The sequence below is a fragment of the Malaya genurostris genome, chromosome 2 (assembly GCF_030247185.1).
Source record: "Malaya genurostris strain Urasoe2022 chromosome 2, Malgen_1.1, whole genome shotgun sequence".
In the NCBI taxonomy this organism is placed as follows: domain Eukaryota; kingdom Metazoa; phylum Arthropoda; class Insecta; order Diptera; family Culicidae; genus Malaya; species Malaya genurostris.
Genome location: NC_080571.1, coordinates 65,598,044 through 65,624,507, shown reverse-complemented (window position 1 = coordinate 65,624,507; position 26,464 = coordinate 65,598,044). Strand labels below are relative to the sequence as shown.

The following is a 26,464-nucleotide window of genomic DNA, read 5'->3' as shown; positions in this document are numbered from 1 at the left end:
GAATGCAGTCCTCTATCTCAATACATCCGGAAAATAAGTTTTGGATCACCTTAATAATAAGAGCCACCCTAATACCATGTACATCGACATATGGCTTATCTTCACTGATCATTTGTTTTGAAAACAGCTCTAAAGTATAAGGTTAAGCCACAAATGTTTTTGTCTCCCTAAATTGTGGATCCGGACCACTGTGCAATGCAATTTAACTCGGAAATTTTAAAACTTCCGATCTTTTACCTATTTTTTGAGATTCTACGGCAAACCTACAACAAAATCAGAATTTTAGTAGTTATCAATTGCGTTTGGGTTGTGCATATAAATTGTTTAGATCGTTTGTCCAATACAAAAATATAACTATTTTTAGAGTTTTAGGTTATTTACAAAAATTTTTAAATTTTTCAGTGAAATCCAAGTTTCAGTTTTTTTTTGTAAATTTTGTTTATAATAAATTTCCAACTATAATAATAAAAAAATATATGTCATAAAATTGAAAAGTTTTGATTTCATGTTGTTTGTCAAAATATTCCCAATAATAGAAATTCTCTGTATTTGTACCAAATTTCTTGAAATTATTTGAACGGTTATATAATTTTGGTCATCAATACATTGATTCTGGTAATGATTCCAATATTCTGAATAAAAAAAATGTACATGTCATCGCTTTAACTTTTGAGTTATATACAAACATGTGAAAAAAAATGAAAAATTCATATATATTTATAAATTCATCGATTGTTTAATGTTTTCTTTTGATTGTGCAGGAATGGTAGTTAAGCGAAAATTGTAGCTGGTATCACTAGCAATCGAATGATGTATAAAAATATATAGGTCATCGCTTTGAATTTCGAGATATTTACGATCATTGTAAAAAGTCTCATCTTTTCTTAGGACATCTATCTACAGTTTTCATTATAACTTTGGGTAGACAACCCTATTTTTAGTTTTTTTCAGTGCATTTTATTTTTGGAAGTAGTACCTTTCCAATGGTGAACAAATTTTGAAGATCGGTTGACTAACAACAAAGTTATGAATCGGTAAAGTTGAAGTTTTCAATATCCAATTCGCGATGCAGGTGCCGCATGAATGCAGATAGGGCACGTTTTGAGCTTGAAAAAAAACTTGGAACGGGAAAAATCTGATTTTCATTAGTTTTTCCTAAAAGATCGTCAATAATGATATACCTAAAATAATCTACAAATTTCACAAAATTCGAGGGTGAAAAATTTATCGAAATTGGTCAAGTAACAACTGAGCTATGATAGCTCAAACTTACCATTCCAACTTTTTTTGAGGCTTGGTGCTTCGCGTAACTTTTTTAGGCTTGGTATTAGGAGTGTTAATAAAGTTTTCTACCAAAAATCAAAAGGAGAAATAGTTCAGATATGAAATATAGATCGGGATTCCTGACAAAAGTTCTTCAAACCCCGTGGGTCGTGGTGATGTAGGGGAAAGTGAGGAATTTTGAACCGCACGGACTGATAACTCTCCCGAAAATCGAATCTAAATTGGTTAAATGTTCGATTCATTAGAAGTAAAAACCGCGATTTAAGAGTTGCGGTATTTAAAAAAGGCGTATTTATTTTAAAGTTATAAGAATCATCAGAATTAGGAATCGGAACAAATTGGCTCAAGTGGCGCGCTCCCTTCGTTATTTGGAGAAGAAGATTGAAACAACTCGAGCAAATATTGAAGTAATTGTTGTACGCAGTTGTTTTCGTGGATTTTCTAAGATACACATTTTTCATGGGGATTTTTATAGTCACGAGGTTCTTCTACGCGGATTTTCAAAGTTATGCGGGTTTTACGTGGATTTCTGAGGTAATGCGGTTTTTTACGCGGATTTCCAAAGTTACGTGACTTTTTATGTGAGTTTTCGAAGTTATGCGTTTCGACGTGAATACGTTTTACTTTACTATGGGGCGCCTTTTCAAAATTACTCTCTGGAAGAGTGATGAGTTTTTTATCGTGAATATTTCTGATTTTATTCAACGTATCAAAATGTTTTTTTCTCCACTTCATCGGATATATGATCACCAATTTGTGATAGAATTTTTGGTAGTATGAAATAACCACTAGTAACTCAGAATTAAGATTTTCTAAAATGATGGAAAAGTAAAGAAGGGAATGGTTTGATACTTCATTCAGTAGTAGTCTCGTTCAGTTCAGACCAGAATCCAATTCTATAGGTAAGTTGTGAAATGTTATATCAAAATTCTTAACCACATTTTTTTTCGAATCCAAAATCCAAATCTAAAATTTATTTCCTTGTCCAGAAACCAATGCCAGATTCGAATTCAAGAAGAACTACAAGAACTTAAACCGAATTTAAGAACTTGATTCTAAGCCTGTATTGTGGAACTAAAATCAGAATTTGGACTCTGGAAATAAATTCTGCACTTGGATCTGTATTTTTAAACTGAATTCTGGAACTGAAATTGAGGTTCAGACTAGAATTCAGTTCTAAATTCCGGTTCAGAGTTAGAATTCAGATTCAGAATTCGGAGACTGAATTTTGAACATGGAGTTCTGAAACTTAAGACCGAGATCCAGAACCAGAATTCAGATACAAAACTCAATTGTATTTCCAGGATTCAGTTTAAAAATGCATTTCAGAAATCAAGTCCAGAGCTCAGCTCCAGAATTTAGGTCTAGAAATTTGTTCGAAAATTCAATTTCACAATTCCAGGAGTGTATCTGAATACAGGAACTAGATTCTGATGATTTTTGATCTAAATTCCGGATCTGGATTGTAGAAGCAAAGTCTTGGCATTCCACAGTTCAAGAACTTAAACCGAATTTGCGAACTTGATTATAAGCCTGGAAATAAATTCTGAACTTGGATCTGAATTTTTAAACTGAATTCTGGAATTGAAATTGAGGTTCAGACCAGAATTCAGTTCCAAATTCCAGTTTAGACTTAGAATTTAGGGTCAGAATTTGTAGACTGAGTTTTGAACATGGAGTTCTGGAACTTCAGACCGAGATCCAGAACCAGAATTCAGATACAAAACTCAATTGTATTTCCAGGATTCAGTTTAAAAACGCATTTCAGAAATCAAGTCCAGAGCTCAGCTCCAGAATTTAGGTCTAGAAATTTGTTCGAAAATTCAATTTCACAATTCCAGAAGTGTATCTGAATACAGGAACTAGATTCTGATGATTTTTTATCTAAATTCCGGATATGAATTGTAGAAGCAAAGTCTTGACATTCCGCAGTTCAAGAACTTAAACCGAATTTGCGAACTTGATTATAAGCCTGGATTGTGGAACTGAGAACAGTATTTGCACTATAAAATGGAAATAAATTCTGAACTTGGATCTGAATTTTTAAACTGAATTCTGGAATTGAATTCGAGGTACAGACCAGAATTCAGATCCATATTTCAGTTCAGACTTAGAATTCAAGTTCAGAATTTGGAGACTGAGTTTTGAACATGGAGTTCTGGAACTTCAGACCGAGATCCAGAACTAGAATTCAGATACAAAACTTAATTGTTGAATTCTGGAACCGAAATTGGAAACTGATTCCTGGACCAAAAATCTATAACTAAAAACCAGAATTCAGTTTAGAACCAGAATCCTGGTTTTTAATTCAGTTCCAGATCATAGGTTCAGTGATCACTTTAACAAAACAGATCCAGAACTCCAGTTCTAGATGTCAGTTTCAGAATTCAGTTGCCAAGTTCAGGTTCAGAATTTAGTTCCAGAATCAAGCATGAAAATAAGCTTCAGAACTCAGTTCAAGCATTCGGCTCCTGAGTTCGGTTCCAGAAATCACATTCCCTACGATGAAGAAACTGAACCATTTTAGTCGTATTCACATCTCCCGGTTATGTCTCTGACATTACCCTCCCGCATTTTTTTACGCGGATTTGGCATAAGTAATACTTCAATTTAATGCAATATTGTGATTGATTCAGTTCGTGCTCGCATCGCATCCGACGCAGTCCAAAATTTCTTACGGTCGCGACGACAGAAACAAAGACAATACAGTGCAGTGAACAATAGAGTGTACGAAATGGGCAAATACGATTTAACAAAGCCTGAAACTTGGCCTACAAGGTCAAATTCAATTTGTATTGATTTCAAGCGCTGCAAAGTTAGACCTGCAGCAACCGAAATTGAAATCTTGCTTAAGGAACGAATGCATCTAAACGTTAATGATGTAAGTGAGATTCAATTCAACAAGGCGTCGAACTGTGTGTACATTATGTTTAAACGTGAAAAAGATGCAATTGCATTTGCTTCGGTTAATAACGGGGTGCACAGTATTGATCATGACAATGTTAAATATAAAATCCCTGTGTACATGGTGGAGAATGCCATAGAAGTACGCGTGCATGACCTTCCCCCGCAGACCAGCGAGGGGTATGTTCGGGAATGTATGTCGCAGTACGGTGAAGTTCTTTCCATCGAAAAGGAAGTATGGCGGAATTTTTTCCCGGGTATCCGAAATTGCGTGCGAGTGGTACGTATGCAACTACGTAAAGCAATTCCATCTTACATCATTTGTGGTCAAGACGGGATACATCCGTGTAAAACGTTGATTACGTATGAAAATCAATTGGTTACATGTCAGTTTTGTGAACAACCTGCACACTACGGCAAACCTTGCACTGAAACTGCGAAAACAAACAAAACAAACAAAAACAAGGACAACCGCTCAACAACGGAAACTAGTGAATGCAGTGCTCTTGTTTCAAAAACACCTTCACCATCTAACCAACTATCAACTGCAATCAATGTACAAAGCGCATCTACGGCAACTGCAAATGAACCCAAGACGGCGATCAACAACGAAAACAAGGAAACGGAAACCGCTCACAACTCCAACGATATAGCAATGGATGATACGAGCAACGTACAAAATGACCTCCAATCTTCGCTAGAAGGAAATGGGAGCTCCTCTCCCCCTAGAAGAAGGGTGACAACGAGATCCAACAATAAAAAAATAATTTTATGTAACAAAAACATGGGTAAATCGGCCACGTAAAGTTATACGCAAATTGGCCTGAATAAAAATTGTTAAAAAAAAAAAATATTGTGATTGGAGTGTTCTCCGTGTTGGAAAGTTGGGAATTGGTACCAAGAATTTTGAATCGAAATGTGATTAAGATGTCAAATATCTGGATGAAAGTATGTTGTTTATATGCAATATATACAAGAAAGTAATTAAAGTGTCTATATGCTAAAAATTTTTTCATTTAAAAAGTTTCCAAAGTATTCTAAGTTTTGATATTATTTTTCCAAAAAAAAAATGCTTCGAATAGTAGCTTTTGTGTAAAGCAGAAATTCTAAACTCTAAACATATAAATCAGCAATATTGAAATAAATCAATACGAGCCGATTTTTTTCGTATATTACTTTTAGCCACTGGCTTTATTTGTTATCAACGATTCGCGTTGAAAGGGTGCAAGGCGACACGAAGTCAGAGCACAGCGCTGCATATTTACCGAGAAATGCACACAAAGCATTAAATCATGATTCCAGCAACTCACAGCTCCCCATGCAAAAAATAATTTAATTTGCTAAGTTTATTTACTGTTCCAAACTAGCTTTCCGGCCATGGGTCGGGTTTTCTACACAAGGGCTTTACTGAGCCTCCAAACAAAATGACACAATTGTTTGATTTCTTTATTTTCATCCATTATTCATCAGCTTTGGGGCCCAATGACTATAACTTTTTGGGAACAAGCGCGTCCCGCACTCCGTTGGCGCGGGACGAATGAAGCAAACATGGCCAGAAACCGAAAGAACGACACTTGGCGCGCTTTTTGTTTTTATTCAGTCAGCAACTCGTTTATTACCGGCATTGTGTCCATATATACGAATGTGAACTAAAACCTCGACGAGCTGCGCTTGTGTTATCTCTAAACTCTGTGTTTTTTTTTTATTATTTCCCTCTCGCGTTTCGCCTCATTTCGTTATGTAAAAGCTTGAAAACCCGAAACAGTGTCGCACAGCAGCGAATGGTAGGGAACGAATGGACGGACATACGGACGGAGAGACGGACGGTATCTCCCCGATATGCTTCTCTCACATGCCTTCTGTTTATTCTTGTGATGTTCTATTTCGGTGCGACCGGTATGCTACGGCTAATGGGCGAGAAGAGGCTGCTCGATACGTAAGCATGCATGAAGAAGAGAGATCGTTTCGGCACTTCCAGCAGCAGCCGATGATCGGCTGATCGTGCTGACGTACGACGGAAGCCGATTTCGATTCGCTCAAACTGGATTCTCTTCAGCAAGCATCGGTGGTTCAGTGGTAGAATGCTCGCCTGCCACGCGGGCGGCCCGGGTTCGATTCCCGGCCGATGCAGTTAAATTTTTTTGTTGCAGGATTTTTTCTTTCGTTGTTCAAAAAATTTACTATTGATTTTTTGTGTTTATAGAAAGAGAGCGGATTTCTCTTAACAATCCTTTTTTATGTGAACTTTATTTTGTGTAATTTAAATCAAAATACTTTGTGTCAAGAAACATTTGTTAATTTTATATGAAAGCACGTAAATTTAAGATACGTGTATTCCGTGCCATCGAAACAAGTCCTCGATAGTATAGTGGTAAGTATCCCCGCCTGTCACGCGGGAGACCGGGGTTCGATTCCCCGTCGGGGAGGTTATTTTTTTTTGTTGATCTCTTGCATACCCTATTTAAACTCAATTTTAAGCACAGGTTTCATTATGTCTCCCCTTGGCATGAGTAGCCGAATTAAAGTGATGATTCTTTCTTAATCTTCTATCTATTCCGGAAGATCGATACGAGGGAAACAAAGCGAAGAGAACGAATCGATTTGATTGGAAGTGAGACGTTTCGTTCCGGGTTTGCAGTTCGAAATGTTGGATCGTCGTACCCGTAACGGTACTTCTGGTTTTTTTATTCTCAAATGAACCTTACGCTGCGTCATTCACACAGACCTTTTGTTTGAGCCTTACACCAGCACGAACACACACACACCGGCGCCTGTGGTCTGTTGTTTCAACGCGTTTCGAAAGCCTCTAGAATTTACACATTCTACGATTTATCAAGAGGGCCTCTGTACTGTACTGGGAGTGGCTATCGAAAAACAACAGTTGTCTAAACGTCTCGAGAATTATCTCCAAAAATCCACTTGATTGACTGAAGTATTTTGTACACCGTCTGGAAGGTCCGTGAGCTGAAAAACATTTTCCCACCCGACCGGAGCTCGCGACCACGCGAACTCACACTCCCCGTTCGTGGGGCATCACCTCTCGAATTCATCGAGCTGCCTCTTCTAGTCTTCTTGCTTGGATGGGCCAGGCAAGTTTCATCACCATTCGATTGCCTTGTTACTTGCCCGAGTGGAAGGAGGTACCATTATTGTGAAAGATATACGAAGCACGAAGAAACTGGAAGGCCTTTCCGAAAGCACGGTTGAAATAGAATTTCGTACCCTCGTCTTTCTTTGAAACATAGTTATGGTATGCTCTGCTGGACGGGACCTGTTTCTCATTTCGTTGAATGTTCAACAATCTCAACACATAAAAGAAATTATCATTAACTTTTCTTCTATGCTAGGGAGCAACAATGAACCCGTATAGGATAATGTCTGCTTTTGTCGTTATCCCGTAAGCTACGAGCTGAAGCTGTCAAGTTTGAACTGCTGCGACATTTTCAAAAAATCAGATAATGAGAATCTGTCGACGTGGGGCAGCACAGTTACTCACTCTCCAGCCAGGAAATCCCAACGACAAAGTTCACATTCGAACCTTTTTTATTCAAGTGGCATAGCGACCGGCAGGCAAGTACGTACAGTGCGAGAATCGTTTCTTAGCTTACTGTTTTTTATTGATAATATCTGTCGAAAAGGGTCGACTGGATTAAGTTTAGGAGAAGTCATCTCGTTAACTTTATAGTTATCTTGAGAATAAGTTCGTGTTCAGCAAGTTATGTAATGCTTTTCGTTATGTCCTGCCAAAATGATTTGCCTATAAAGAGAATTTATCAGTTCATAGAAAACGAAGGTTTACCATGATTTAATCAATTGCAGTAGCTTCTAAGTACTGTCGCTTCTATATTTTACAACTAACGCGCAAAAATAGCTCTTGGGGAGAGTCGGCAGAAAAGGTATTTAAACATTCCTCTATTTTTATATAAAAACTGTATTCAAAAATTTGTTGACATTGGGCCAAAAGCTCCGAGTGCCTTGAATCACAACTATCATCAACTATCATAATTGCATCTATAATTGTTTCAATTGATATAACTTTTAACAAAATTGTTCCTTGTAAAGAAAAAACGTGATTATTCCACCTAGCAGTGAGATGATACCTTTTTTTATCAATACGCATGTGTTTTTGCATGGATATTCTTAGGTGTTTGAGTTCTCATGACATTATTTTAATTATCGTCGTTTTAAACGGCAAATTGAGAGTTTAATCACTCATTACCCTATAATGCCGAAACTGCAAAACATATCGAATTTCAAGCTTAGCGTGTGACAATCGATTGAACATTCCATGAGATGTCGAAGTAAGTTCCACTTTAGAGTTCTTCGTCATTATTTATGGTACTTCCAGAGCCGGTATTCAGGAATTAGCATAGCCCAAAATGATTCGAATGGCCATAAATTATTACGCCAAACAATTTACATGAAATTTATAAACTCATCATCTGTAATTCCAGAATCGGATAAAATTCACCGATTTTGTATTGGACCTTAAGTCCTGTAATATTTGTTTTTGAAGTTCGATTTGGTCTTTTTTGAGAAAATGATTGAGCTTTGAGAATCGATTCGATACTGGAATCGGAATTCTAAAATCGGTGTAGCCGAAATCAGTTAAATTCACCTGAGGAGTGTGTAGACATCTTTGAGAAATTGTAGTGCGAATTAAAATTTGGGGGTACATTCCGAATCCAAAAACGAATACCGTTCAAACTAATATAAAATTATTTGGTAATCGACTATTCAAATCTGCACCTGATTAATTTATGTGAAATGGACATTTTTATACTAATCACCCTGCATTTTCTAAATCAGAAGTCGGATCTGACTAAAAAGTAAGAGGTTTTATAGGATTTTAAGACCTCTCATTTGAACCATAGATGATTCTTAGATTTCATTAGAATCTTAGATCGGTTCAGCCATCTACGAGAAAAATTAATTGCATTTGTTTGTAGAAAACGGTTTAACCATCTCCGAGAAAATTGAGTGATATTATTTGTCACACACGCATTTGCTGATCTCGACGAACTGAGTCGTATGGTATATGGACGTCATGTTCTTCCAGCATTTATTGTTGTAAATAGTTTAAATCAATATAATTATGGAATTACTTCCAACTCGATAATGCTGGTATCATCTGGTTTACATATGCCATATTCGAAAGATTATGTTGCCAAAAATGAACCGTGCTAAAATTGGTCCGAGGCAAATTGTCATAAAAAAGGATGCTGTACACAGTCTTTTTGGTACTTAGAAACAGTTATATGTAACAGTATAAAAAATCGTGTTTCATGTTGCTCCCAAGCATTGCTTTTTCATACAGCGCCCAAAATTCCTTCTACTGGAATAAGGCTTACACAAAAATATCGATATCTCCGTTAAAAATGGACGGATTTTAACAATCTATGGCTTGTTGGATAGGTATTACCGAGCGAAATCTAAGTCTGGAAACATATTCTGTTTTCAAGGTCAAATGTGACAGATACTGTCAAAAAACTGAAAATTTTGACATAAAATTTCGTATAACTCAAAAAGTAAACATCCGATCTCAAAACCATTCAATAGCGTTCTGGGTGACGGGGAGACCTTTCATTTGCGACTAGTTTGATCAAAATCGGTCCAGCCATCCCTGAGATCTCGACCTCTTAGTTGACAACACACATACAGACACACACACACATACACACACACACACACACACACACAGACATTTGCTCAGTTCGTCGAGCTGAATCGATTGGTATATGACATTCGGCCCTCCGGGCCTCGGAAAATTTTTCGAAAGTTTGAGCGAATTCTATACCTATTTTTCATATATATAAAAAAGGTAAAAAGTATTGAAATTTTATTTGCTCACAAATTTATAGTTTTACTAGAATTAATATCGTAAATGGTGATGTACCATAACATACAAGTAAAAAGAAAAAACCTTTTTTAATCCACCTAGTGGTGTAATGATGCCTTTACAGGGTGACAAGTGACCGGGAAAATCGGGAAAACCGGGAAAAAGTCGGGAATTTGATTTCACCGGAAAAAACCGGGAAAAAGTCGGGAATTTCAGTGAAAAACCGGGAAAAATATTACTAGCTCACCTATAAGTAACAGTTGTTAGCATAATGATTTATTTTCAACAATCGAAGAGTAAGAGACAATAACCAATTTTGCGTTTGAGCGAAATGTTCAGTACAAGTGTTGAAATAACTTATTGTCCATTGGAAATTGGGCCAACACCCCATTGCCTATATTTCTGTGAGATGTCAAAAGGACTCGCAAAATTGGAAGAGTTGAAACTGGTTTCTGAAAACCAGTATAGAATCTTAGAAAGATTTAGAAAATTAATTGATTTGTTCAGTGAATCTATGTTTAATTTTCTTTTAGAGGTCCTCAACTATTCCATAGTAGGATCACAAAAACGTTGATATTGATGTAGATGAAGGTGAATTGAATTTAGTTTGAGCTTTTGGAACTTCAATAAAGTAATGATTTAAATTATTTTCGGCTATATCTATATTTACCAAAACAATTTCAGGGTTTACATTCGATAGTATTCTAGTCGATTAGTTCTAAACTGGTAGAATATATAACTAATTGAACTAATCATTGCTTAATTTGAAACCCTGAATGTTATTGATTGATCTGCTACAATCAGATCAATTGTAGGAAGATTTCTCATAGAAGATAAATTAGTTAAGCTATTGGAAATAAAACTGGTTTAAAACCAGCGGAGAGTTCATCATGAAGAACTCGTACTATCTGATTACTCTACGAGCGTTTAGAATCCTATTAGGATTAGATCGATATATTGGGCATTTTAACAGTCATTTGATTCATTTGCCCATCAACGCATTGAAATCGTAAACATTGTTTGTTGACTAACAGATATATTAAAACAAAAATTGTGTTTTAAAAGAGCAAGTCAACGGTTTTGCGAAATCTTAGATATACATACATCTAATGATTTTAAATTCAATTCTATTACATGAAAATTTCAAATTTATGGTCTGACATGACTTTGTTAATAATTGGTTTTATGGTTTTCATCACAATCACAGCATGATAATTCATCTGAGGGTATCGTTCATTGAACAGACGTGCTTGTAAGCGACATAATTTAAACAGTATATGTCCATATAACAATTTATTGTGCCATGGCCGAAGCCCTGGCAATGACGATATTATGTTAGATTCGTTGTGCCAGCATCAGTGTTAGTGATTGCCGATAATTTGGCAGAAAGAAGCGGCTCGATATTTTGCTACATTGTATACAAAATTTTCAATCTGGTAGAAGATGCTACAAGAACTCGCTGTCTCTCGATGCATGAACCGTGAGAGAATTGTTCTACATTTCTTCGCTCCACTTCATACTCTGAGTATTTCACAGCCCTTAACAAAATATATACAGTCCGGCAATGATCCAAGAGAGAATCGCAAGTTTATAATTATCGCAGATAATTCGACTTGATGATTCTCATACTAGGTTACAATATACAATATTTCAAAACCCTGGTCTGGAGCATTCACAGACATTTTCATAGACACCACTTATACAAAGGTTAATTGCACATAGTTAGAATAAGCGGCAATAGTAAAATGATTCTATCGCAATTATCCACTGCCCGTATAGAATCGGAATCGCAAAACAAGAATAAGCGACCATTTGTTGCTTCAGAGAGAATCCCCACACCAGCGTGTTATCCCGTGATGCTCAGACAGGTCATCGAGAGAAATTCGCTCTCGCACTGGTGTCCATTCTATGTTATATGAACCATGACGGTATTTTGTTGCTGAGATGATATCCGTCTCTCTTTGATGGCCATGATTGAATATTGTGAAGAGTTGGTAGAGAGCGTATTTTGGTACGATAGAAGCCACCCTTGGCCATTATGCCGTTTGTAATTTTCCCGCCGATCTGAGATTTCCACTTTTACTTCCGGAAGGAGCGAAGAAAGCTCTGCACAAAATGATTTGAAGTTGCAAGCATAGATTGTTGTTGTTTTTTCCTAGTGGCAAGCGTCCATTTTTGGGATTGTTGTTCCTTATTGATTTATTTTCAATCATGTGTATACCAAAAAAATTATAAAAGCAGTCATGTGCACTCGGAAGAAATCGGTTACGTGTAACCAAAACCTCTGAATGACTTGGAAAAGGCTTTATGCTTTTCTTATTTGCACATGTTATAATTGATATTTTTTTTATTTATTCATCGAAATGCCTGGAAACTAATTGAATCCTCAATTAGCGGGCCTATTACAACGATTCTCTTTGGACATGGGATATCTGTTTAAAGTTTAAATTAAAAATTAAAAAAACTGGGGCGATTTGAGCCTATTCCAAAAACCGGGAATTTTTATCTCAAAAAACCGGGAAAACCGGGAAAAGACCGGGAAATTGAAATCGGCAATTCACTTGCCACCCTGCTTTATCATATTACTTATATTTTTAAAAATATCACTAGAAGATTCTGTCAAGAAATTTTTTTTAACCTTGAATAAAATAAACTTTCTTTGGATATAAAATAACATTAACCTTTCCAATTTGTAAACAGTTATGTCAAGTTAATAAAATTTTTTCTTTATTTTGCATCGTCTCACTGAATGATTAGACACACTTTACTCTATAGTTCTGGAATCGGAAGTCGTACCCAGACGAAATTAAATAGAAACCTAAGGAGTGTATCGATAAGTAGTTAGCAACATTCAAACAGTTATTACTCTGAAATGGCTTAAGTTTTTGCAGCGTGTTTTGCGGTGACATGTTTGTACATGTCAATAACAGCTGCGCAATCGATTGGTTTCGGCACGGTTTATCGTTTCAATGATGAATCGAATTGATTCGGAAACGCGAAAGAAAATTCTGCATACTTGGTGCTCAGAAAGTGGTGTCACGTACAACGAAATTGCAAAACGGGTGAAAGTGCACCACACCAGTGTCAAAAATACCGAGAAGTTCGGTAAGACCCTTTCCATGAAGGATTTGCCTCGATCCGGTAGGAAAACGGGTCCCAGCCAGCCCGGGCAGGACTTAAAAGTGGTTGAGTACATCAGGAAAAACCCATCGGCGTCGACGCGGGATTTGGCCAAGCAGTTCAACACCAGCATCGGGATGATTCAACGGATCGGAAGTTCGGAACTTCCTGTAAACGTACGAGAAACAGAAGGTGCCGAAAAAGTTCCTGGTACAGCAAGTTCAGGCCAAAACAAGAGCGCGAAAACTGTATAACCGGATTCTACAGAATAAAGATGAATGCATCCTGATCGACAACGAAACCTACGCCAAGGAAGACTCTCGCTGCCCGGACCGCAATATTATACGAAATTGGTGTACCAGGACCTGGACGACGCTGACACCACGGTGGCGATGGAAAAGTTTGGGCAGAAGGTGTTAGTCTGGCAAGCAATTTGTACCTGTGGTTTGCGGTCGTCGATTTTTTCACGAAGGGCACAATTAATGCCAAGGTGTACGAGGTAGAATGTTTGAAGAAGAGAATGCTGCCACTGTACAGAAAGCATAAGGCTCCTTCTCTCTTCTGGCCGGATTTGGCTTCAGTCCACTACGCCAACTCCGTTCTACAGTGGTTGTCAAAAAATAATGTACAATTCGTGGAAAAGGACATCAATCCATCGAACTGCCCGGATCTTCGGCCAATTGAAAGGTATTGGCAATTGTCAAGCGGCACTTTCGGAAGGAAGGTACAGTGTCCCAAAACATGCAGGAGTTAAAAAACTGGACAGCTGCCACCAGGAAAGTCACAAAAGTAACTGTGCAGAATTTAATGAAGAATGTCAAGTCCAAAGTGCGAGCGAGAAATTAGGATTTTCTTCGATATAATCAGTGAATTGTATAAAAATTGTAATTTTTCTACAATATATCGAAAACTGATGTCAGAATATGTTTTTTTCACTTATTTATTCGATAATCAATGTTGTTAACTGCTTTTCGATACACTCCTTATGGGACGATAGGAACTTTCATTTGAGCTTAAGTTTGTGGAAATCGATCAAATCATCTCTGCCAAAATCGAGTGAGTCTCGTTTTAGAGTTTTTGACCACTATTCTCGGTGCTTCTGGAACCGGTAACTGAGAACCGGTATAGCTGAAGTCGGTTCCTTTATTAAGTAACTAATATAGCCTACAAATTAAATCAGTTTTGAGCTAAATCTAGAAGAATTTTAAACTTTTTTGCATCGTCGCTCTAAATGACGGTCTGTAATTTTAAATTTCCTTTTACCCTATGAAGGCATGATGAAATTCAATATCAACCTATGGGACTACATACTCACACACATACATACACACACACAGATTTTGCTTAGCTCGATGAGCAAAATGTCGAATGTCGAATGGTATGGAACACTTAGCCCTCCGGACCAATTTTAACTAGTCAATTTTTCAAGTCATTGCATATACTTTCTATATGAGAAAGGCGATAAGTGTACTTTTATAGGAAAGCATCGTTATCACGATTTTGTGATAATATTAACAAGAAGGTACAAATTAAATAAAAAAGATATACAGATATACATCTTTCCCACTGGAAAAATATAGATTTAAATGTGGCAACCATGCACGCTATACGAAATTGACCAAAGCACGTTGCGAACGGATCAAAGCCAGTGGTGTTTTCTTCTTCCGTACCGCACGCACCAACGCGTACCAATTTTGCATCGTCGGATAACGATTTGAATGTTTTAACACTCAACGCTCAATAGTTTCGGAACCGGAAGTCGGGTCTGGATGAAATTGCACCGTATCTTTCAAGACAGTAAGAGCTTCAATTTGAATCATAAATTGCGCAAATCGGTTTCACCGTTGCTGAGAATAAAGTGAGTTTCGTTTTTGGAGCTTTTCTTCACTATTACCGGTACTTTTGGAAGCGGTATCAGATGGCTGGTAGTCCCAAAGTAGTTTTATATATTCACTCGCTAACAAGATCTGCCAACTAGATGAATTTAGATGTAAGTTTTATAAAAATTAGCACCTCGTTTCGCCATCGCTTGTGAAAAAATATTCATGAATTTAGACAATTTTCGCTAATCACACTGAAATACCGGAACCGGAAGTCTGATCTGGATCAACTTTTCGGGAACTGTTTCAAATAATTTCAAGACCCTTTTATTTACTTCTCAGTTTTTGAAAATCGGTTGAGAAATTTCCGAGAGAATTGAATGCGCATTTTCTCATAAATTTGCACATATTGCCTTGTCATTCCGAAACCGGAAGTCGAATCTGATTTAAAAACAAGCGGTTTTTTGGGATTTTAAGACCTTTTATTTGAATGTTAGATGGACGAAATCGGTTCGGCCATCTACGAGCAGTGACATTATTTTAAATTAATTACATATATCATTCTGTAGTTTCGGAACCAGAATTCCGGAAGAAGATCCAAATGAAATTCAGAAACCTTATATGGGAGTATAGGTCTGTTCATATGAGGCAAAGTTTGTAGAAATCAGTTAGGCTATCTCCGAGAAAAATCAATGAAATTATTTTTATCACACTGCTTATCTCGACGAACTTCTCATAGTTGTAAAAGTTGTGTTCTTCCTGCAATTATTGTTGCAAGAAGTATTAATTAATAGAAATATGAAATTATTTTGAATGTGAAAATACTGCTACCTTTCTAATAAATATGTCACGTTAGAACGATTATGTTGCCAAAACCGAACCGTGCTAAAATCGAAACGTAATGAAAAAGGGTGCTGTGCATAGTCTTTTGGGACTAAGAAACAATTGCATAAAACAGTATTGAAATCGTATTTCACTTTGTTCCGAAACGTCGCTTTATCATAAAGCGCGTAAAACTCCTACTGCTGGAATATGGTGGAAAGTTGCTTACATATGAATATCGATATCTTCGTTGAAAATTAATGGATTTTAATAATCTATAGCTTGTTGTATAGCTATTACCGTGCTGAATATAAGTCTAAAAACAAATTCTGTTTCCAAAGTCAATTGCGACAGATATTGCAAAAAACAAAATTTTGAAATAAAACCTCGTTTAACTCAAAAATTAAACATCCGATTTCAAAACTATTCAATAGCGTTCAGGGTGACGAGGGGACCTTTCATTTGTGACTAGCTTGATCAAAATCGGTCCATTCATCTCTGAGATTTCGACCTCTTTGTTGACAACACGCACACGGATATTTGCTCAGTTCGTCGAGCTGAATCGATCAGTATTTGACAATCGGCCCTTCGGGCCTCGGAAAATTATTCTAAAGTTTGAACGAATCTACACCTATTTTTTATATATCTAAAAAATGGTTAAACACAAAAAGATTGAAAAGATTGATTAAATCTTCATTGGAATCGATAAAGCGATCAATAGAATTTATTGTTTAAAGATGATTTCATGCAAATGTTGGCCGCGGTTCCGCTTTATATTGCCCATGGGCAAGGTCAATTTTTACACACTCTCTCCTACATATCGGCCGGCATTTCACGAATAAATGCTTCAATATTGGCTTCCAGTGCGTCAATCGTTGCTGGTTTATCCTTATAAACATGAGCCTTAACATGGCACCACAAGAAATAGTCCAAAACCGTTGAATCGTACGATCTAGACAGCCAATTGACGGGCCCAAAACGTGAGATAAACTGTTTACCGAAGGCGGCTCTCAATTGGGTCATTGTTTCGCGTGCTGTGTAGGATGTAGCACCGTCTTGTTGAAATCACTTGTCAGGCATGTCCAACTCTTCGATTTTGGGCAATAAAAAATCTCCAATCATCACACAGTAGAGCTCGCCATTAACAGTAATGTTCCGTCCATCGTTGCCTTTGAAGAAGTACGGCCCGAAGATGCCACCGGCCCATAATCCACACCAAACAGTGACTTTTTGGGATGCATTGGTAGCTCTTGCAGTGCTTCTGGCTGGTCTTCACTCCAGATGTGGCAGTTTTGACGTATCAACCGGAAATGAGTTTCGTCGTTGAACACAATGTTTCGTCGAAAAAGTGGATCTCTTAATCTCTTAAACGAGCATGAATTTTGATAGTAAAATTAAATAATTTGCAAGCATTGTTCGTTCGTGAGTCGATTTATTATTAAATTATAGAACAAACTGAACAAGTTTGACAATGAAACAAGATACGATTTATGCGTCACAGTGCTGCCAGAAAACACCAGCAAAAATCACCCTTCATAATATCAAAATGGAAACATATGAGGTGATCTAAATATAATGATGAGATACTATTGAATAGGCGGTTATCTAATATTCAGGGATTTTGCCATCTTTTACATGGCTGTGCGATGGTCCGACGATGTTCAGGCAAGATTGGCATCAAGTCACTACATGAAGCACGTGCTAGAGAGGTATAAGGCGAATGATGTCGATGTCGAACCCCCCGAACACTCCTAAGTTGCGTTCAAAAGAAACATACTGAACCATTATAAAGCAACAACCTATAGTAGTAAAAACAGTAGAAGAAATGCATTGAAGAAGGCAGAAGAAATCACAGCTTAAAATTGTCACATATTTTCAATGAAAGAAACCATTCCGACAGTCTCATTTTTAATGTTTTGCTGTCTTATTCGTAAATGACCGACACCAGAACAAACGAAGAGAGACGAAGCATTTCGTTTCTCATCGAAAAAATGAGAGAGTATAATTGCCAACGTCACTCGACAAGACGAAACCAAACTAACGTTTTCAGGAAGCATCAGCAGAATTTCAATTCTCATTCTTTCATCGACGTATTAAAAATCTGTGACGCTTGGCTATAAATAGTGTCTAAAATATGATAAATCGAAGTCGTTCCATCCCAGAACCTCTTTGGAAACCAAAACTACTACAAATTCGAGCACCAACAAGTAAAAGTTATTTGTGAAACCTTTTTCTGTCATTTTCAATTCTCACAGCTTCGGTTGAATATCGACACTGCATACTATGGGATTTTCACTGAAAACTGCAAATGACTGAAAGGGTAAATGAAAGAAAAACACAATTTTAAAGCTACTGTCTCGCTTATGTCATTGTCTGGACATGGATTTTGTTCTCATAGTTTGCAAGCGAAGCAGTAATTTCTTGTCATTTTCGTCTATTTTTTATTCAACGAAAATAACTTTTATTAGCTCTGGAAGATATACAGAAAGAATGGGTTAAGATGCAAAAGCTGTCGATTCTTAGGTCGTGCCGAACTTTATGGCTGGGGTTTAGGGCAAGGTTTGCGGTGAAATAAATTAAATGAATTCTGCCCAAACTATTTTTTTGTTGTTTCTTCTACTTCATAAAAATGTTGTGACAATCGGATCAGATTTTGTGAATGGATTCTGTGTGTGTGATTTTTTTTACCGGAACACACTTCAGAATTCTGAATTTTATTTAGATCCGACTCCCGATATCAAAGTTACAGGATGATTCACAAAAAACTCATTTTCAAGAGTATATTTTTAAATGTGATCATGCAAACAGAAACGGATTCTTCAAAACTGTTTAGCAATAGAAATTTCGTAGATTTTGTTAGTTTATGACCAATAAAACTTATTTTGGTCATATCGGTTTCTGGTTTCTTGTTGCTTATATTAAGAGAGTTCTCTCTTCACGAGAACCCAATTACGTTCGATAGATCGCAACTCTGGGCATTTAGGTGGATCCTTCTGTACTAATGGATTCCATTCACTTATACTGCCCATACTCGCATATCAGTCCCATATCGATTTTCGCCAATTTTGAGTTAGCTTGAGGAATGAAATCTATCCTCAATATACTCTCAGAAATTGCAATAAAAGTTGAGGGTTTGTTCAGTCAAATGTGAAAAAAATATCAACTCATATCTGTTCCATATGCAAAGTATCCGCATGTCAGTCCCATTCAGTGCAAGCTTCAATAATTTCTATTGTTGCAATATTAAAATAGCAAATGTGTATTACCGATATTTCATGTAATAATACCATGATTTAGCATTAGGTAGCACAATAAATCAAAAAATTCGGAAATATAATTTTGATCGTCTTTTTCTCGACATGCCGATTTACCATATGGGACTGATATGCAAGTATGGGCAGTATATATGTATTCCAAAACATCTTTCGCATATACCCGGTGAACGACCACGATAGGTTAAAGCCGGGTATAAATAAATGATATACAATACAATCTTTCGCATAAAGACAAGTTGCTCAACCAGACCATAATAGCGAGGGAGCGTCATGGCTGAGTAGGAATTGTACCAATCGCTTCTTAAGGCATTCGTCATGGTTTATTTACTTTTTTCCCGTTCTGATAGTGATAAAGCTTTGGTTTGCTCGACCACAGCTGCATATTGCTTGCCAAACCATTTATTTTTTGGGAAATTTAGCCTTTTGCTTCCTTCTGAAATGTTTCTCTGCACCGTTCCGTTGCAAGGCAGTATAGAAATACATTCCGGGAAGCTGCTTAAAGTCTTCCAGCACATACGATTTATCGTCCATTATTACGCTGGAATGCTATTGGCGTTAAAGACCTTGCCGGTGCTTGGAAGTATGCACAAAATTTGGAGACATCTCTTCTTCAATATATGCTTCACCTTTGCCTTCTTCTGGTAGGTGGTTTCTGTAATCCGTTTTTGTTCCGCTTTCAGCCTTCCTGGCTGTTGTCGAACGTGCATCGGAAGATTTAAGATTGTTATGGACTGTGCTTACAGGAAACCAAGTTTTTTTTGCATACGTTCATCAGTCTGCAAAATATTTCACGCGTTGATGTAGTATTTCCAGAATTTCGTCGCGAACGATTTTCGGAGATGGTTTTTTAATTAAATCATATCGTATGATCTCCTAGATTCCTATAAAAAATGAAGTTCGACTTCCGGTTTCTTGCAAAGAAGATGAAACTTTTACGAAACTTTTTTCCAAAAGTGAGTGAAAAGTTTTTTGGAGATCCCCACTAAAATTTTTTTGAGAATATGAGTCTTATGAGAAATGCTGCTCTAGGTGGATTAAGGAGTGTATCGAAAATATGCTATCCACAAATTTTTCTTTCAAATAATGATAAAAAAAACGATATTTTATTCAAATAATGATAAAAAAACGATATTTTATTCAAACTAAAAAGTGATCCTTTATTGTACGAGGTTAAACTTGAGCATAATGAAAACCGGATGAAATTTAATTTATTACTTCACGAATTTTCGAGCTTTTGATCGAACGCTCTTCATCAAGTTCCGGACAAGTGTTGCATCGCATTTTTTGGACGCTTGAGCTGAAATTTTTTTTGAACTCCTGCATGTTCCCAGCTGTCTAACCAGTCTTCTTTGAAGACCCTCTTCACGATTGCCCAGTAACCTTCGATGGGTCGAAGCTGAGGGCAATTTGGTGGATTGATATTTTTCTCAACGGAATTTATACCGTTTTCCGCAAACCAATTGAGAGTGGTTTTGGCATAGTGAGCCGACGCTAAATCCGGCCAAAACAGTGGAGGTGTACTATGCACTTCTGGAGATATTCAGATCGATAAATTTCTGCATTTATAGTTCCGGTAGTGTAAAAAATGGTTGACTTCAAACCACAGGAACATATTGCTAGTTAATTTATGTTGTTACTCTCGCTGGTTAAATTTGATTTTAACATATTCGCAATTGTTAAACGGTTTAGAGTTTAGGGCCTCGAAACTCGTTGATTTGAAAAAAAAAACCAACATAGCAAGATCCCAAAAGGTAATTTTTGCTTAACTTGGAACACTTTTGTTACATCAATATTACGCAACAATTGCTTATATATAAACTGTTGGTAACTTAATCTATTGATGCATTCGTTCTGTATGTAAATCGATTTTTTGTTAGATTCATTTCTTCACGTTTTCATTCGATATTTATTCCACTTTCCGTTTTGCTGGAAGATTCTACTCAATTAGGTTTATCTGCTTGTGTGTTGACCATGGAATAGAACATTCAACACCACCATAATCATCATCATCATCATCATCATCATCACCATAATCATGTGTATCTTGTGTGTATGATTGAAGCATATTTGAAATACACTCTCCATTAACTTGCATTAACATCAGCAATAAAAGGTTAACAAGAATACAAGAGCACAAGCGAAAGAAAGAGAGCAAACGATGTTGGAAAGAGAACGAAAAAAAAATCCGTATATGATCCCTCGAACACAATCTTGTTAAGTCGACTGCTACTAAAGAACCACTCTATTCAGTTATTCAAAAATCCATCAATCAAAGTTATGAGCATCTAGTGGGTATCGAAAGTAAAATCTCTTCCTTCCCGGTGATGATTGCGAAGCGGGCCTAAATGAAAAAAAAATTGACTCGAACCAATGCGAGAAATGAATGGCGGCGGGCAGCGTCAACGCGCGCGTACTTCGGAGAACGGATAGTCTCCGTCAAGTGTTCCTTCCTCTCGACGGTGCTGGAAGTGGTTCGAGTAATTTCCTGGGAAGAAATCCTGCAAAACCTCCCCAACTAAAAATGCAAACTAAGTGGGATGACTTGTCAGATGTCTTTTCGCTTCTGAAACCAGTCTTTTCCCACCACACCTTCAGTCAGTGATCTTTCGATGTGTTGTTGTTGTTGTAGCGAATCGGCTGTTTCCCTCCTAGTGCTGCTCGTTTATTCGACGATTCTTGTATAAAATATGAGATATGATTTCGTGTGTATCCATCATGTTTTTTTTCGTACAAAGCATTTTCATGCTTTGAATAAACTTTTCGCGTTCAATCCCGGGCTAACCGAACTTTCAACCCCTCGTGCACCCGCGGTGGTTCCGGTTCATCAACCCGCAACCGGCAGTCATCAGTCCTAATTAGAATTTTGAAACGTTAACCACTGTCACTTTGATTGCCGTAATTGCAGTGCCTACCCGGTTGCTCTGTTATCGACGTGTCAAACCAATCTGTCAAATTGCGCGACATGTAATTCCCTCGGTACGACCGAGCCACGGGAGCAAGTACATGGACGCGGCGCGGTTCTGGGAAATTAATAAATGCCGACCGTTTTTCCTCAGTTTCGGCAGCGATCGCGCACGTGGGTTTGGGTAATTAGCTCTAGAACACGTACTTCCGCGGCCCGAACCGGTTCCCGCGGATCCTGTTAGACTATTGGACAAAGCGGTACAATAGGCCCACATGACATAATCAGGTGGGGTGGGAATGGAGTGGTAAAAATCACGACCATCACCCACCACGCACTGACGGCAAGCATCGAAAATCCTGAAATCCTGCGCCGGCACGTGTAGAGAGTAGAGACTGTTCAAAAATGTTTGTTTAAATAATTTAATTAAATCTAGATACTATGTGTTAGGATGGAAGGTGCTCTGCAGATTGTATTGAAAGTTATGAAAGGGGGTTATGAAAAAAAAATTCTCCGCGAAGGGCAGAGTAGGATCACTTCTAAATACTGGCGCTTGCAGCAGGTGGTATGTTTAGAAGCCGATAGACCCGGACAGAGCTCGATATTGGAATTGGTTAATTGCTACAACGAGGAAGTCATTAGTTTAGTTCGACCCTTTGTGTTCGACTTTTTGCATGCAGACGGAAAAAATATACCTTTAATTAGTCCAATATTGAATAACATATTTCATGTTCGGTTAAACTTCCAGTTATGCATGTTATGTTTATGAGAGCTTGTTCATATCGAAGATTAGGTTCTGTTATTAACGTTTTTTTTTGTTGGTTCTGTTTCTCTCTGGCGTGTGCGATTGAATGAGCTTGCTATTCTCGAGGGTTGGTCAATATAATATGAAAACATGAAACTTCTTGTCTGATTTAGATTATTTCTATGATATTCGGTTTATTTTACCCAGGCTTTAAACTTGTTGCTGGAAAGATATCCAGTTTAGAAAAGAGAATTAGCAAGGTTATTTCTTGTGAAACGATACCACAATACTAAGTTTCTGTGATTCATCACGTCCAGAGTAGTTCAATTAAAAGAACGTTTCTCCTGAATAGCAGAAGGAAGGTTCAAGTCCCGCCTTCTTTTTAAACTTCTATAGCTTTGGTTCAAGAAACATATTTCCAAAGGGAAACTTCTACGTTGGAAAAGTTGTTAAACTCAGTCTTCGTTGCCTTCAACAAGAACGGTATGACTAATCCTCGTGAAATGTCTCGTGCATGCATACTTGCAAATAGTGCTCTCGATGTTTCCCTCATATCGGAGCTCACAACTCGCGATATTTGTGCTGTCTCGCACAGTTGGTCTGACTATTGATGACATGGACAGGAAAAATGTCTATTGTTCGGCATATTTGCCGCATAACCAACCTATACCGAGTGATTACATCAAAAAGGTTGTTTCATACTACTGCAAAAGTGATTTACCGGAAGTGATGTAAATGTCCACCATATCATTTGGGGCAGCAGACTCTGATTTGATGGAATTGGTGAGCCGTACAAACCTGCACATAGTCAATGCAGGAAATCGTCCAACTTTTGTGGGATTTGAAAGAGAGGAGGTTTTGGACGTAACTCTTTGCTCTGATAGAATTGCGCATGAGTTGGTAAATTGGCTCGTCTCCGATTAGCTTGAAGCTTCGTTTTCTGATCATAAGTACATCTTTTTTTATCATTCAAACGTTAAATTTCATATTATCACATATCGTAATCCCAAATCTACGAACTGGGACCTCCATGAAGAGATTTTACGGGTATTAACCAACAATTGAAACCCCAATTGTTTGGGAAAATGTTGTCGACGAGACAAACTCACTCATAGTTGCAGCATATAAAGAGGCTTGTCCACTTCGGATTGTGCGAACTACTAGAGAAACTCCTTGATGGAATGCTGAACTTGCTAGACTAAAGAAACTATGCAGAAGAGCTTGGAACCACGAACACAGAGATGGGCTACGTGTCGGCTCGAAGGGCTTACGAAAATGCTTTTCAATCGTCTGAGCGAAGTATTTGGAAAAGCCTTTGCACAAATGTCTCTAGTCTCAACGAGGCTAGCAGATTAAGTTACTTTCGAAATCTAAGGACTTTAAGGTCGGTTTCTTAAGAACTTCAGATGGTGAGTACCTATTACTTTTCTATAGAGAAGGGCAAATCACGTCGTGGTGTGCAATGATGCTTTATTTTTTTTTTATTTAAAAGATATTTTATTCAGGCCTATTTGCGTACAAGCTTTACGTGGCCGATTTAGCTGAGTTTTTAAATAAAAGATTTTTTTGTATTGGATCTCCTTGTCACCCTTTTTCTAGGGGGAGAGGAGCTTCCATTTTCCTTCTGCGAGGATAGAGGGGCACTTCGTTCGTGGTTCGTCTCGTCATCCATTGCCGCATCGATGGTATTGTTGTTGATTTCGTTGCTGGTTGCTGTAGATGCGCTTTGTTGTACATTGTTTGCAGTTGCTGGTTGGTTGGATGGTAAGCTGTTAACTGCAGCTGGTGTACTTTGTTCTATAGGGGATACGTTGGATGGTTTCGTTGAAGAGGATGCTTCACTGTTGTTGGTGACTGTCACAGGTGTACTGGGGTTGCTTGGGGTTGATGTGAAGGAAGCACCGTTGTCCTTTGGTATAGTTGTCTCCTTGTCCGGTTTATCACATGGCTTACCGTAGTGAACAGCTTTTTGGCAATATTGACATGTGGCCATCTGATTGTCATAGGTAACAAGTGATTTGCACGGTATTCTTGTATCCTGACCGAATGTCACATAAGAAGGTATAGGCCTCCTCAAGCGCATGCGTAACAAACGTACGCCATTTAGAATACCGGGGAAAAAATTCCTCCACTTTTCATCTTCGATAGAGAGAATCTCTCCGTATTGGGACATAGTTTTGCGAATATAAGAACCGTTGACGCTTGAGGGAAGATCATGCACACGCACTTCTATAGCACTATCTTCCATATATACTGGAATGTTGTACTTGATATTTTCATGCTCCACATAGTGCACATTATTATTGTCTTTAGCGAATTGAATTGCATCCAACTCTTTATAGAACTGGATATACACAACATTATTGGTCTTATTGCATTGGAGTAAATGCACACGTTTAATGTCGAGATTCATTTGCTCCTTAAGCAAACCTTCAAGTTCTCGTATCGAAGGTCGAATTTTGCATGTCTGAAGTCAACAATAATTGTATTCTTTCGCACCGACGGTAGCTTCTGTTCGTTTGGTTCACTCATTTTCGAGGTCTATTGTTCACTACACAATACTGTACTTGGTTTCTTCTGTCCCCAACGTAAGCGGTTTTGTTTGTCGACTGACTTGGATGAGATGTAAACCCGAACTGGAATGATGCTTTATTATTCATATTCTCATTCACATTACTATGGGGTTCTTCAAAACACTTTTCGTTTACTCTCGAATAGAAAATAAAGTTCTTTTAATCAACAAAATATTAAAAATTCAAACATACTTCACTCTATCATTCCGGAAACAGAAGTCGGATATGGATGAAATTCGGCAGCAGTTAATGACGGGTGTTTTTTAGGTTTGTTTCTTTCAATAGGGATTACTCTACTACCTGAACATTGTTTTGACGGTGTAAAGTTGCGTCTCTACTCAGTATTGTTTGACAAAGTATCATAAATAGGTGCACTCAACGCTACCAAATCGTAGAAATTTATTTTAAAAATCAATGTTCAATTGAAACTGTTTATAGCGCAAAATTCGCTTCAGTGATGAGGCGCATTTTTGTTTGAATGCAAATTGGAACAACTGCCAAGGTATCCAAAGTAATCAGCAGAAATTTGACTATGAAGTACCTACTTCATAGTCAAATTTCTGCTGATTACTATTCAGTTTCATTTCAGAATAGCCCAACTCGTTTTTCTTTTTTGAAAAACCCTCCTGCAATTGATCTTGTGCTAACTGATCACAATATCATTTGTAGTGAACTAATTATTCATGTAGACTTTGACTCAAACTATCTTTGAATAAAATTCGTAATATCAAAACAAAAAAAAAGAATTGAATAATCCTGTCAATTTTTTTTGCACTACCATTAAGGTAATTAACCACACAATCGTACAATAAAAATTATGTGAATCATAAAATTGTCTGGAAAAATTCTGCTGACATTGATACGAGCAATATATAATTTCGAAGATTAGAAGAAATAATGGAAATAGTCTTATCTGTCACTATCCGACATTGATTTATACGTATGTTTCATTTAGAAGTACTGTTGTTGTATCTGTAGACTTGTTGAAACGACGTTGTACAATAAGAATCTGAGATTTTTTTTAGGTTTCCTGTCTAAATGTCATGAAAACGACTATTTCTAGGTGGGTCACTATAGGTAAATAATTTGTTTGCTTTAAAATTATTTCTGCTGTATCAGGAACTTGTTGGCTCAAGTGACACGGTCTCCTAGTTATTTGGAGATTTGTGCCTTGCCGTAG

The 26,464-nt window shown here is 37.4% G+C and overlaps 1 protein-coding gene and 2 non-coding genes across 12 annotated transcripts in view; 2 read left to right on the top strand and 1 right to left on the bottom strand.

The window, feature by feature from the left end:
- The window catches only part of LOC131427464 (protein winged eye), a 758,071-nt gene that overhangs the window by 197,479 nt on the left and 534,128 nt on the right, over positions 1-26,464 (bottom strand). The window lies entirely within an intron of this gene.
- Positions 6,248-6,318, top strand: Trnag-gcc (transfer RNA glycine (anticodon GCC)). Its single transcript has one exon. It is a non-coding gene; the product is annotated as a tRNA-Gly (tRNA).
- Trnad-guc (transfer RNA aspartic acid (anticodon GUC)) lies at positions 6,543-6,614 on the top strand. Its single transcript has one exon. It is a non-coding gene; the product is annotated as a tRNA-Asp (tRNA).